At 39.8% G+C, this 12,635-nt stretch overlaps 1 protein-coding gene across 1 annotated transcript in view; it reads right to left on the bottom strand.

The window, feature by feature from the left end:
* Positions 1-12,635, bottom strand: part of LOC145252461 (WD repeat-containing protein 89-like) — a 51,339-nt gene that overhangs the window by 37,144 nt on the left and 1,560 nt on the right. The window lies entirely within an intron of this gene.

Below are 12,635 nucleotides of genomic sequence, written 5' to 3' on the forward strand. Positions count from 1 at the left end.
TATTATTATTATATTGTATACTATTTTATATTTCTCCTTAAATATCTCTTGTTTTGCATATTTCTTGTCTATTTTTTACTTTCTATTCAGCCTCTATCATACAGGGTAGAACGATAAGATTGTCGCCCTTAAGAAAAACACTAACCTTCATTTTAAAACTTTTATCGAAAAAATCAATTCAGGTAATTTGATTATGTAGTAGAGCTGACATCTACTTAGTGTAGCCGCCTTCAGCCTCAATACGTGTCCAGAAAAGTGGGAGCATGCCTTTTCCACAAGCGCCGGCAGGAGCTCAGCAAATACTCAGCGGATGGTAATGATCAGGCTGGCTTTGGTGTTGTAGGAAGTCGTGTTGGTGATAATCTCTACATATGATCAAACGAAGTAGCCCAGCAAATTCAGGGCGAGGGAGGGGGAGGGGCAGTGAAAAAAAAAGGGTACAAAGTCATAGCACTCCTTCTGAAGCCAAGCCTGGGTCTCTTGGGACATGTGGGCTGGCGCCGATTCCTGCTGCCATAACCAGGGTCTACCAGCAGCCACCTGACTGCACCAAGGGGTCACCATACTCTTCAGCACATCCAGGTACACTTTGGTGTTGACTTTGAGGCCGACTTCAAAGATATGAGGTGGCATGATGTGGCCCTCACTTGAAACCATACCAAACACCATAACCATGGCCGGAAACTTTGTTTTCATCACCCTGGGTATATCCCCGTTATCCGTGGCAGTCCAGCAATGCATTTTGAGGATGCTGGCAACAGTCCTATTGTCATAACTTGGATTGGTAGAGAGCAGGAGTTGTACAGCGGCACATCTCCAATTTCACTCCTTGAACATTGTGTCATTTTCAGGCATAATAGAAGGCACTTATTGCTCTTGCGATTTGTACAAAACTGGTTAACTAGTAGATGGTCTGCAACAAAAATAGAAAACTAGTTTTCATCAAACAGAAATGGAATCATGTCATCTTTTCTAGAGCGACAATTTTATCATTCCACCCTGCAGTAAAAATATTTTAATTATTTTTTTTTATTTCTAGGCTAATGTTTTTATATCAGTTATATATATATATATATATATATGTATATGTATACTAGACATCCCGTGACCCGTTGGGTCAGTATGTTATATTAGCTATGGAATTCACGTATGAGCATGACACTTGTGACGTAAAGAAAATAGTTTTTTTTTTTTGACATAACAGAAACATTTCTACGAAAGTATATTAAAATGAAAAAAGAATACAGATAGATTTCTATGAGTCGTTCTGTTTATTATAATTGATTATTTTTGAAAGGAAAAAATTTACAGTTACTGAATTATAAGTGGTTGGGCATACTTATAGGTAAATGTGCACTGAACAGATACCATAATAATTATTATAGTTAAATTCAAATTTTGATATATCTGCTTTTTTTTTTTTACATCGTTCATTTCTGTATTACGTTTAAGTTATTTCAAACCCCACTCTTCCCATGTTAAATAATAATTTTGAAATAATAACGTTAATATTTCAGTGTGCAGGTTATGCGAGCATGCGCAATCGGATATCGTAAACCGGAAAGTGGGTTACATACATCGTTACAAGGTCATTTGAGTTTTATAATTATATACATATATACATATGTATACATACATACATACATATATATATATATTAGCAGTTCAGTTCAACTTTGCTCGGGCCAAATGTACTGTTCATAACTTTATGTGCATATGTATATATATATATATATATATATATATATATATATATTCAAAAGTTTGATTCGTGCCCAGGTAACCTACATCTAAAATTTAAAGTGTTTAGATCCAAAATTGGTGGAGGAGTTTGGTAGAGTCTACAAAGGTCAACTCTTTCAACTTTGACCTCTTGGCAGCCAAATTTTCACCCAAAAACTGATTAAAAAGCTTGATTCGTGCCCAGGTAACCTACATCTAAAATTTAATGCACTTTATTTAAAATTTCGAATGTTTAGACCAAAAATTGGTTGAGTAATTTGGTAGAGACCGCAAAGGTAAAATTTTGCTAGTATATATATATATATATGTGTGTGTGGAAATATGTTTCTTCAGTTATATTTCATCTTTTATTTATACCAATGCCTTAATCTATGAAGCTCAATGTAATTACAGAGCATATAACAAATAAGTGACAAAAGTCTATATTCCAAATTTCAAGATTATGCATGTCAACTTGAAGGAATAAACATTAAGATGGTCAACATCTTGAAATTTGGAATATAAACGCGTGTTATTTATTTGTTATACATATATATATATATATATATTTCAATTGTATTTCTCACTGCAGTTAACATTGGCTGTGCAGTTTGTTCCTTGCTGATAGAATCAGAAATGACTTGGTGGTCAGGTTTGAATCTCCCGACTGGTGGTAATCATAACTCCCTGTACTGATGATTCCCAAAAGGATGAAACACTAGTGTCTATAGGTATCAAAATAATCATAGTAATAATTATATAAATACTAGCAGGAGTACCCAGCATTGCCCAGGTGTGGAGGGGTGGCGAGTGGAGAGGAGGCAGAATCAAAACAACAGTTCAGGTGAAGAGAGGTGTAAAAAAAAAATTTTTAAATAAAAAAAAAAAGTGAAGGTGGAGGGGGGGGGAGAATCAAAACAACAGTAGGCAGCCTGGGGGGAAAGAGGTGTTAAATTTAAGAACTGTTTTTAATATAAAAACATGTGTTTTTTTTTTGTTTTTTTTTACAAGGAGGTGACCACTTATCAAGGCCCGGAAGCCACTCAGGGCCAAGAATATGTGCCTACATTAAGGATGGCTTCCCGTGTGGCAGGGATATCTCTAGAGAAGATCCTAATTTACCCTATATGTGCTTCAGGGTTGCACTTGCTAACACCACTGCATTTATATTTGCCCTCTATTGGCCCCACAACAGCGGAGTTACTATCTTTAAGAGCGTATCTGAGAAAATAGACCACATACTGTCTTCACATCCCTCGACTAACATCCACATCTGTGGTGACTTCAACGTCCATAACATGGAATGGCCTACCCATTCAAATAAGACAGACGATGAGGGGAGGTTTTGTCATGATTTTGCCAATGCTTATGACCTCATTCAGATTGTTCGCGAACCCACCCGTGTGCCCGATACACCCGGTCAATATGAAAGCCTCCTAGACCTTTTTCTCTCAACTTCCCCTGAGCTATGTTCATGTTCTGTTCATTCTCCTCTATGATCCTCCGACCACTCCGTCATATCAGTTAAGATAAAAACGAAATGTAAGAAGTCCCCAGACGGACCCCTCCACCGTACTGTATACCAATACTCTATGGCTGACTGGGATAGCTTCTGTACATTCATATCTGACTTACCTTTGCACTCCATGTTTAAAAAGGAAGTGTCCTCTATAGTATCAGATCTGACCGAATGGTTAATTGTAGGCATAGACCAATTCATACCATCTAAAAAATTCCAACAAAAACCTAACAGCCAGCCATGGTTCTCCCCAGAATGTACTGCTGCTATCGCACACAGAAATCACTTTTTCCATAACTACCAACGTAATAGATGTACTGAGACTAAAGCTGCTTTCAGGACTGCCAGCAACCACTGTAAAAGAGTAATAAAAAATGCTAGAGAGCTATATGCCCAGTCTGTTAAATCCAAGGTAGCTGATCAGCAGTTTGGTTCCCACCAGTTTTGGCAAATAACAAATAGGATCCTGAACAGAAGTGTGCGTTCTATCCCAACCATTATCAATGGACCAAAGGTCATCTCGTCAGCGTCAGACAAGGCCAAACTATTTGCAAGGAACTTTGCAGCTAATTCTATCCTGTACGACGAAGGCCATCAACTCCCCATATTTCCTCCTATAACACAGAACAAGCTAGGTAACATACAAATATCCGAGGTCATGAGGTCGCCAAGCTAATCAAGAACCTAGATTCCAGTAAAGCAACTGGCCGTGACGGCATCCCAATTATAGTGTTAAAAAAGCTTCAACCAGAACTTGCTCCCATACTTACGAAACTGTTTAAGCGTTGCCTTAAGGAGAAGTGCTTTCCGACTCCCTGGAAAACCTCATCAGTATGCTCTATATTTAAGAATTCAGGTGATAAGTCATCTCTCTCTCAGTACAGACCTATAAGTCTCCTGTGTGTCATGAGTAAGTTGCTGGAATCCATATTAAATAGAGAAATAGTCAACCACCTCAGCAGAAATAACCACGCAATATGGTTTCCATTCTGCAAGATCTACCCCAGATGTGCTAATGGTTATATCTCATAGGATTAGCAAATCTCTTGACAAAGGCTTCCTTTCTAGGGCAATTGCTCTTGACATATCAAAGGCTTTCGACAAGGTATGGCATAAGGGTCTACTTCACAAGATTTCCAGCTACGGTATAACTGGAAATGTTTTCTCAATCATTAAATCATTTCTCTCTGATAGGCTCATAAGAGTAGTGGTAGATGGACAAAAATTGGAGGCCTGCAATATAAATGCTGGAGTCCCTCAGGGGTCAATCCTGGGCCCAACTCTCTTCCTGATCTACATCAATGACCTCCCTAAACACATACTTAAATCATTCGTTGACATCTTTGCTGATGACACGGCCATCTACAGCAACACATCAAAGGCTGTAAATGACAAAGTTCTCTCTGATTCTCTCTCCTCTGATCTCGAGCGCGTGTTTCAGTGGGGGAAGACGTGGTTGGTTACCTTTAATGCATCCAAAACCAAACTCCTATCCTTACATCATCGACACTCTGATCCCCATCTGGCATCAATTGTGATGGATGGCTCTCGTCTGGGTGAGGCCCCGTGTTTTGACAAGCTTCTGGGTTTGACCTTTACTCCTGATATGAAACGGAAACGTACATCAAGTCTGTTGCAAAGGAAAGGTCACTGGAAAGATGGTGGGATCCTTCTACCGCTCCAGAAGATATCTCACTACTGATGCAATTCTCTATCTATATAAAAGCCAAGTACGTCCAAGGATGGAATACTGTTGCCATATCTGGGCAGGAGCTGCTAAAAACAGCCTATCCTGCCTTGAGAGAGTACAAAATAGACTTCGTGGCTTAGTGGGTGATGCCCTTTTCTCTTCCCTGCAACCTCTCTCCCACAGACAAGAAATGCAGTGGTGTAAGCTAGTGCAACCCGGAAGCACATATAAGGTAAATTAGGGTCTTCTCTGGAGATATCCCTGCCACACGGGAAGCCATCTTTAATGTAGGCACATATTCCATGCCCATGGCGATCTTGGGGGTCAGATTTCGATGTTAAGTTAGAGTATCCGTTAATTATGAATTCATCTAGGGAAGTGGTCGGCCCTATTCCAGTTTCGCTTAGAAAAAATATGTCCGGTTTCGTATCCTGTAATTGGGTTTCAACCTCTGGAAGGTTGGAACGTAGACCCCTGATGTTGAAAGAGACAAGGTAGTAGGGGTCTACATTGGAAGATGGGGTTCTAGGTTTATTCGAGCTTTTGTTTTTGAGATATTTCATGTTGAGGTTTTGGGGTTTGTGGAACAGGTCAACATACTTGGTTTGAGCAAGAATGAGAGGGAATGACAGAGAGAAAAGGATAGGAATTTTTTTTTTTGTAGCACATGAAAAAGTAAAGCTGTAACAATTACCCACTAGTATGGCATCGAGAGGCCCCACCAGAGACTACTGCAAGGTCCAGAATCCATTCACCAAATGGCAATACAGCAACCCCAGTACTTTGCACCTGATGATAGGACAGCCTCCTTAGTGGTTAATCCAAGGTTCAGGTCCCTGACTATCAGGCGGGTAACGTCAGCCCAGATGAAACGTTCACCTCCAACACCCTTACTAGTGACATGGCCACAAGGATAGATATAGAGAGAGAAAAATTTCCGACATCTCATGCTACTGTTCACAAAGTACTACTGACCTGGAAGTAGCTTTTTCTTCACCCTTTGTCAGAAAAATCACTCATTTGAATGAGGACTGAGGGACAAAAAAGGAGAAGCGAGAGTTACTGGAGCTGCCGATAACACATCCACCGCATTATCTACTCTCCATGTTTGTACTGTAATTGCCTGTGAATTTTTGATTAAATAAAATCATTTTATACCAAACACTTAGTTTAAAGCAAACTTAGTTAAAAAAATTTTATTATTTTAAGTGACTTGAGTGAAATTAAAATGTATTTTTTTTGTTTTGTTATTTCAACAAAGAAATCATCTTTGCTTCATTTACGATTTTGTTTTGCTATAATCTATATATATAATAGACAAAATGGCCGCGCGCGTTTTTATATGTCCAGCAAAGGCTTTTTTCGCCAGGGTTCTCAGGGGTGAGGAGGTAGTATGTTTTAGAACATTTTATATGCTCGCTAGATCATAATATCTACGATTTGCGAACGGACGTCGTCTCTAGATTTATTAAGCAAAATTAAATTGAAATCAAAGGCAGCTTCCCGGCCTTTCGTGCCAGGACGTCCAGAAAGCAATTAGCTTTGATCAATGTCAGGGAAACCCCTCATATCAGACAAATGCTATTCATTTGGACACTCCCTTTTTATGGGGAGCTGGTTTTCCCCAACATCGTGGGGAAACAAATAAATGAAAGCGCATAAGGCTGAACTGGCCTCAAGCCAACGTTCGTTTCTGCAAGTCAACTTTTTTATCGCTAAATTTCAACACTTTTCACTTCCTATGGCTTGGTAGCATTACGGTAAAAGTTTACATTCATTTTCTTTTCCGCCTTCGGGTTCATCACGGGTTCGAAACACTTTTTTTTGCTTTTACACCTACAAGCACCCAGGCAACGCTGGGTACCTCTGCTAGTCTATATATAGAAAAGGCAAAAGTGGCGTACACGTTTTTGTACGTCCAGTAAAGACTTCGGGGGGGGGGTCGAGAGGGTTACTTTTTTTTTTTTTTTTTTTTTTTTTTTTACAACCTTGTATGTACTCCCTAGATCAAAAATTTAAAAAAGAAAATGGCGGCACTTTCTTGGAAAGAAAGCCTTGTTTTGTTGTTTTGAATTCTTTTGGTATTTTTTACGAGAGTACGCAGCATACTATAAACACCCCAACCTCCCCATGTTAAGAATGGCTTTCGAGGTTGGGAGTGTTTATTCCTTAAGCCGTTCTTAACATGGGGAGGTTGGGAGTGTTTATTCTGAAAACCGTTCTTAACATGGGGAAGTTGAGGTATTTAAATTCAAAGCTCCTGTAAACCTTGAATTCAAAACGAGGCTTCTTTTTTTCAAAGAAGATACCGCCATTTTTTTTTTTAAATCCACTCGGAAAAACTGAATTTTTTAGATTAAATAAAGAGCAATAAAAACTACTTGAAAACCAAAACAAATAAGCCGGGTAGATATAAAATTAACTTTTATTGGATACGGTAACATTTCTTGTATATATTTATTTTTCGTATAGTTGTTTGTTGGCTCTATGCTAAATTACTTGTTTTTTTGTTTTGTTTTATTTTTTGCCGGATTTAACAAACAAAATTAAAACAAAAACAAATAAATAAAAAAAAATTGGTGCTTATGTTACCGTGCTTTTTTATGGTTTAAGTGCATCCAAAAACAGTTGTGTTCTCATCATGTAGGTTTTTTTTATTCAAGAAAATAGAATTTCACTGCTTTTTTAGGTACCTCCAAATGTGTGCCTCAGTTTACCCCACCCCATATGTAAAACAGTGGGACTGTAATTTAATTAAATATTATCATCCTAATTTTTTTACCATTTAAAAGAAAAAGCTTCAAATGAACTGCTAATATTTTTTTTTTTTTTACAGCATACAAAAATAATGAAAATGCGTGACAAAAAAATTGTGTTTACATTATCGACACTTTAAAACAACGTTCCTATGTAGTAACGTTTTAATGCTTAAACCAAGACAAAACTCAAACAAAACCAAATTGCCTCCTCCCTTGAGGCTTGCATTTATGAACATCCATGGGCTTAGAACTAATCTAAATGATATTGAAGCATTTCTTCTAACAAACACTCTGGATATCTTAGCACTAAGTGAGACTAACCGACACTCTTCCATCCCCTCTTATTACTTTAACATGCCTGGATATCTCACACTCTGTCGTAAGGACTCTGACAGACATATGCACGTACTTGGAGTTTACATTCGTAATACCCTCCCCTTGACTAGAGAAACATAACTAGAATCGGACGATCAGGCCTTTATGTGCTTTAGACTTAACATGCAATATAACATTAGCTACTTTTATTTTCTCTACCGCTTTCTCTCGACCAAGGACTGTACCTTAATAAACAAAGTGTCTGACAGCATAGATACAGCACTTTCCCCTCGACACTAGCGCACAAGTGCATGTATTTGGTGACTTCAATGTTCACCACAACAATTGGCTTGGATTTTCTACTTATACAGACGCAGCTGGTACCACAACACGTAACTTTTCTATATCTCATTCCCTATCACAGATGGTTACGTGTCCAACCCGTTTCCCTGACCAGCAAGAACAACACGCATCACTTTTAGATCTGTTTCTGACCACAGTTCCCAATGATTGTGTTACGAACGCCCACAGCCCACTTGGGAATGCTGATCATGTAGTGATAATAGTCAAAATCGCCCTAAACGCTAGAGCCAAAACAGAAGAGCCATTGCTCAAGACAACGAGACATTATAAAAAGGCTGACTGGGAAGCCATTAGGGATCTCATCAGAGATGTCCCATGGCGAAATATCTTTTCACTTCCTGCTGAACAGTGTGCAAATGAGACCACTGAATGGTTCAAAACAGCAATTGAAGCACATGTTTCCACACAGAAATTTTATAGCAAGCCACAATGGTTTACTTCCACTTGTGCAGCTGCCATCGCGCAAAGGCAGCATGCGTGCCAAAGATTTAATCGACATAAGTCCAGTTCAAACAGACAGAAGTATATAGAAGCCAAAAGTAACTGTAAGAAAGAAATAGCAACAGCTAAGAGAGAATTTACTGAAACCACCAAAAAACACATCAAAGCACAGAAATTAGGAACCTGTGACTTCTGGAAAATCTACACCAGTGTAGTAAATAATGGGCAATCAACAATTTTTTTTTTTTTTTTATTCAATTTTCACCCCAAACAAGGCACAGTGCCACTTTGAAGCAGGGGGCTACTATCAGGGAATTAATTAGCGGGGTCATTATGAAGGGAGAAGAGTAGTAAGATGTTTGTTAACATTACACTTGAACTTCTGCATATCATTGCAGTTGGGAAAGCAGAATCCCGGAAGGGAGTTCCAAAGACCCGCAGTTCTGGGGAAGAAACTATTGGAGTAAAAGGCTTTCTTGCACCTAGGGATCTCCACTGTAAAGGGATGAGACTTAGTAGCTTGTCGGGTTTGTCGGGGGTAGTTACGTCGGGGAGGTACAAGTGTTTGCAGTTCGTCAGAGCATTCACCATTAAAGTATTTGTAGAACAGGCAGAGGGATGCAACATCTCGTCGATGGGACAGAGGTTGAAGCCTAGATGACAGTTCAGGACCTATCAGGTTGGCGACTCTTTTTTGAACCCTGTCCAGGAGCGAGAGACAAGCAGCAGATGCACCAGCCCAGATGTGACAACAGTACTTCATACATGGGCGAATGGTTGCCTTATAGAGGTATAGGATACTGGCAGGCGTAAGTAGTTTTCTAGCACGGTAGAGGGAGCCAACCTTCCTTGCAGCAGTCTTGGCAATGCTCTCAATGTATCTATTCCAGTTCATATTCCCTGTAAACGTTAGGCCAAGGAGTTTAAAAGAAGTACTTTCAGGCAATGTGTTCTTGGCCATTGCTATTGGTGGTAGAGAAGGTTTCTTGTAGTTATTGAAGGAAACAAGCTTAGTCTTAGCAGCATTGAATGAGACCAACCATTTTTGTCCCCATTCCACTACGGATTGGAGGTCATCCTCTAGTGTTTCTGCCATTTTCTTGGATATGTGTTCATTTGTTTTCCCCTCATATCTGTTATAGAGAGTGGTGTCATCGGCAAATATACCCATCTCCGAAACAATATTATCAGGTAGGTCGTTTATGAATATCAGGAACAATAGAGGTCCAAGGATAGACCCCTGAGGCACTCCCGCATTTATGTCATATTGTTTGGATGTACGTCCGTCGAGGACAACTTTGATTTTTCTATTACTTAAAAAGGATTTAATTACGTTATGAATTCTTCCAGTGATTCCATATGATCTAATTTTCCTTAGAAGACCATCGTGCCATACCCTGTCAAAAGCCTTAGATATATCAAGGGCCACCGCTCTACCCTCCCCTGTTTTATCCAATGAACGGTATATACGTTCAGAAACTACAGTTAAGATATCTGCTGTTGAACGGGCTTGCCTGAATCCATATTGTTTGTCAGTCAGGAGTTTAGCAGCTGTTAGGTGCTGGACTAGGACTTTATTAACTAAGGACTCAAATATTTTGGCGAAAAGCGGGAGGAGGCTAATGGGGCGATAATTTAGTGGGTCAGTTGTTTCACCAGAATTCTTGAAGACTGGTACCACAGAGGCGGTTTTCCAGCAGTCGGGAAAACAAGATTCGTTAAGGCATTTATTGTAAAGTTTGGAGAGAACTGGAGCAACCTCGGCAGAGCATTTTTTTAATAGCACAGCCGGGATGAGATCTGGTCCACATGCTTTTGAGGTGTCTAGGTTTTTTATAATAGCATGTACTTGAGAAGGGGTGATTTTCAAATCGTCAAGTGTTGCGTCTGTTCGCAGAGGAAAATCAGGGAGTGAGTGGTGTACCGAGTTCAGTGTGGAGTTTGAGGCAAACCGACTGGCAAGCAGATTAGCCTTGTCAGTTGCCGTGCAAGCAACCTCATGATTGTTTGTTAGTGGGGGAATAATTGACTGTCCATTATTAACTACGCTGTTGTAGATTTTCCAAAAATCCCGGGTTCCTAATTTCTGTGCTTCGATGCGCTTTCTGGTGGTTTCAGAGTAATCTGACTTAGCTGTGTCTATCACTCTCTTACAATTATTTCTAGCTTCTATAAACTTCTGTTTATTTGAGCTGGACTTATGTCGGTTGAATCTGCGGAACGCATGCTGCCTTTGACAAATGGCAGCTGCACAAGCAGAAGTAAACCATTGGGGAGAGTGGGGCTTGCTATAGTATTTCCGTGCGGGAACATGTGCTTCAATAGCAGTTTTGAACCATTCAGTTGTCTCATTTGCACACTGTTCCGCTGGAAGAGTAAAGATATTTTGCCATGGGGCATCTCTGATGAGCTCCCTGATGGCTTCCCAATCAGCCTTTTTGTAATACCTCGTTGTTTTGAGTAGTGGGTCTTCAGTTTTAGGGCGAGAATTTAGGCTGATTTCTACCATTATCACAGCGTGATCAGCATTCCCGAGTGGGCTGTGGGCATTTGTTGTACAGTCATTGGGAACCGTTGTCAGAAAGAGATCTAGAAGTGAGGCATGTTGATCGTGCTGGTCTGGGAAACGTGTCGGAAATGTAACCAATTGAGATAGGGAATGAGATATAGAGAAGCTATGTGTTGCGCTACCAGCTACGTCTGTGTGATTTGAGAATCCTAGCCAGTTACTGTGGTGGACATTGAAGTCACCAAATACATGTATTTGTGCGCTAGTATCGAGGGAGAGTGCTATATCTATGCTGTCTGAGACTTTGTTTATTAGGGTACTGTCTTGGTTTGAGGGAGAGCGGTAGAGAAAATACAAGTAGCTAATATTGTGTTGCATTCCCCTACTATTCAACAATCATGAGGTTGTTTGCTCAGCAACTGAGAAGGCTAACATGCTTGCCAGTCGGTTTGTCTCCAACTACACACTGGACCCTGCTAACCACCCTTTCCCTGACTTTCCTTTGCGGACAAACGCCACACTAGACGATCTAAAAATCACCCCTTCTCAGGTGCATGCTATCATAAAACATCTTGACACTTCATAAGCATGTGGACCTGATCTCATCCCAGCTGTGCTATTAAAAAAGTGCTCCGTCGAAGTAGCTTCAGTTCTCTCCAAACTTTACAACAAATGCCTTAATGAATCTTGCTTTCCTGCCTGCTGGAAAACTGCTTCTGTGGTACCAGTTTTCAAGAATTCTGGCGAAAGAACCAACCCAATAAATTACTGCCCCATTAGCCTCCTTCCACTTTTTGCCAAAATATTTGAGTTTATAATTAACCAAGCTCTAGTCCATCACCTTACAGATGCTAAACTTTTGACTGACCAACAATATGGATTTAGGCAAGCCCATTCCACAGCAGACATCCTGTAATCTCTGAGCGTATATACCATTCACTTGACTAAGCAGGTGAGGGTAGAGCAGTGGCTCTAGATATATCTAAGGCATTTGACATGGTATGGCATGAAGGTCTTCTCAGGAAAATCAGATCATATGGTATCACTGGAAGAATACTTAACATAATTAAATCCTTCTTAGATAAGAGAAAAATCCAGGTTGTCCTCGATGGTCATACATCTAAACAATATGATATAAATGCAGGGGTCTATCCTTGGATCTCTATTATTCCTTATATTCATAAATAACGTCCCGACAAAATTGTCTGTGAGATGGACATGTATGCTGATGATAACACACTCTATAACAGACACGATAGGAAAACAAATGAACACATATCTAAAGAAATGGCAGAAACACTAGAGGATGACCTCCAA

This window comes from Euprymna scolopes, chromosome 29, assembly GCF_053919585.1.
Source record: "Euprymna scolopes isolate OS-2025 chromosome 29, ASM5391958v1, whole genome shotgun sequence".
NCBI lineage: Eukaryota > Metazoa > Mollusca > Cephalopoda > Sepiida > Sepiolidae > Euprymna > Euprymna scolopes.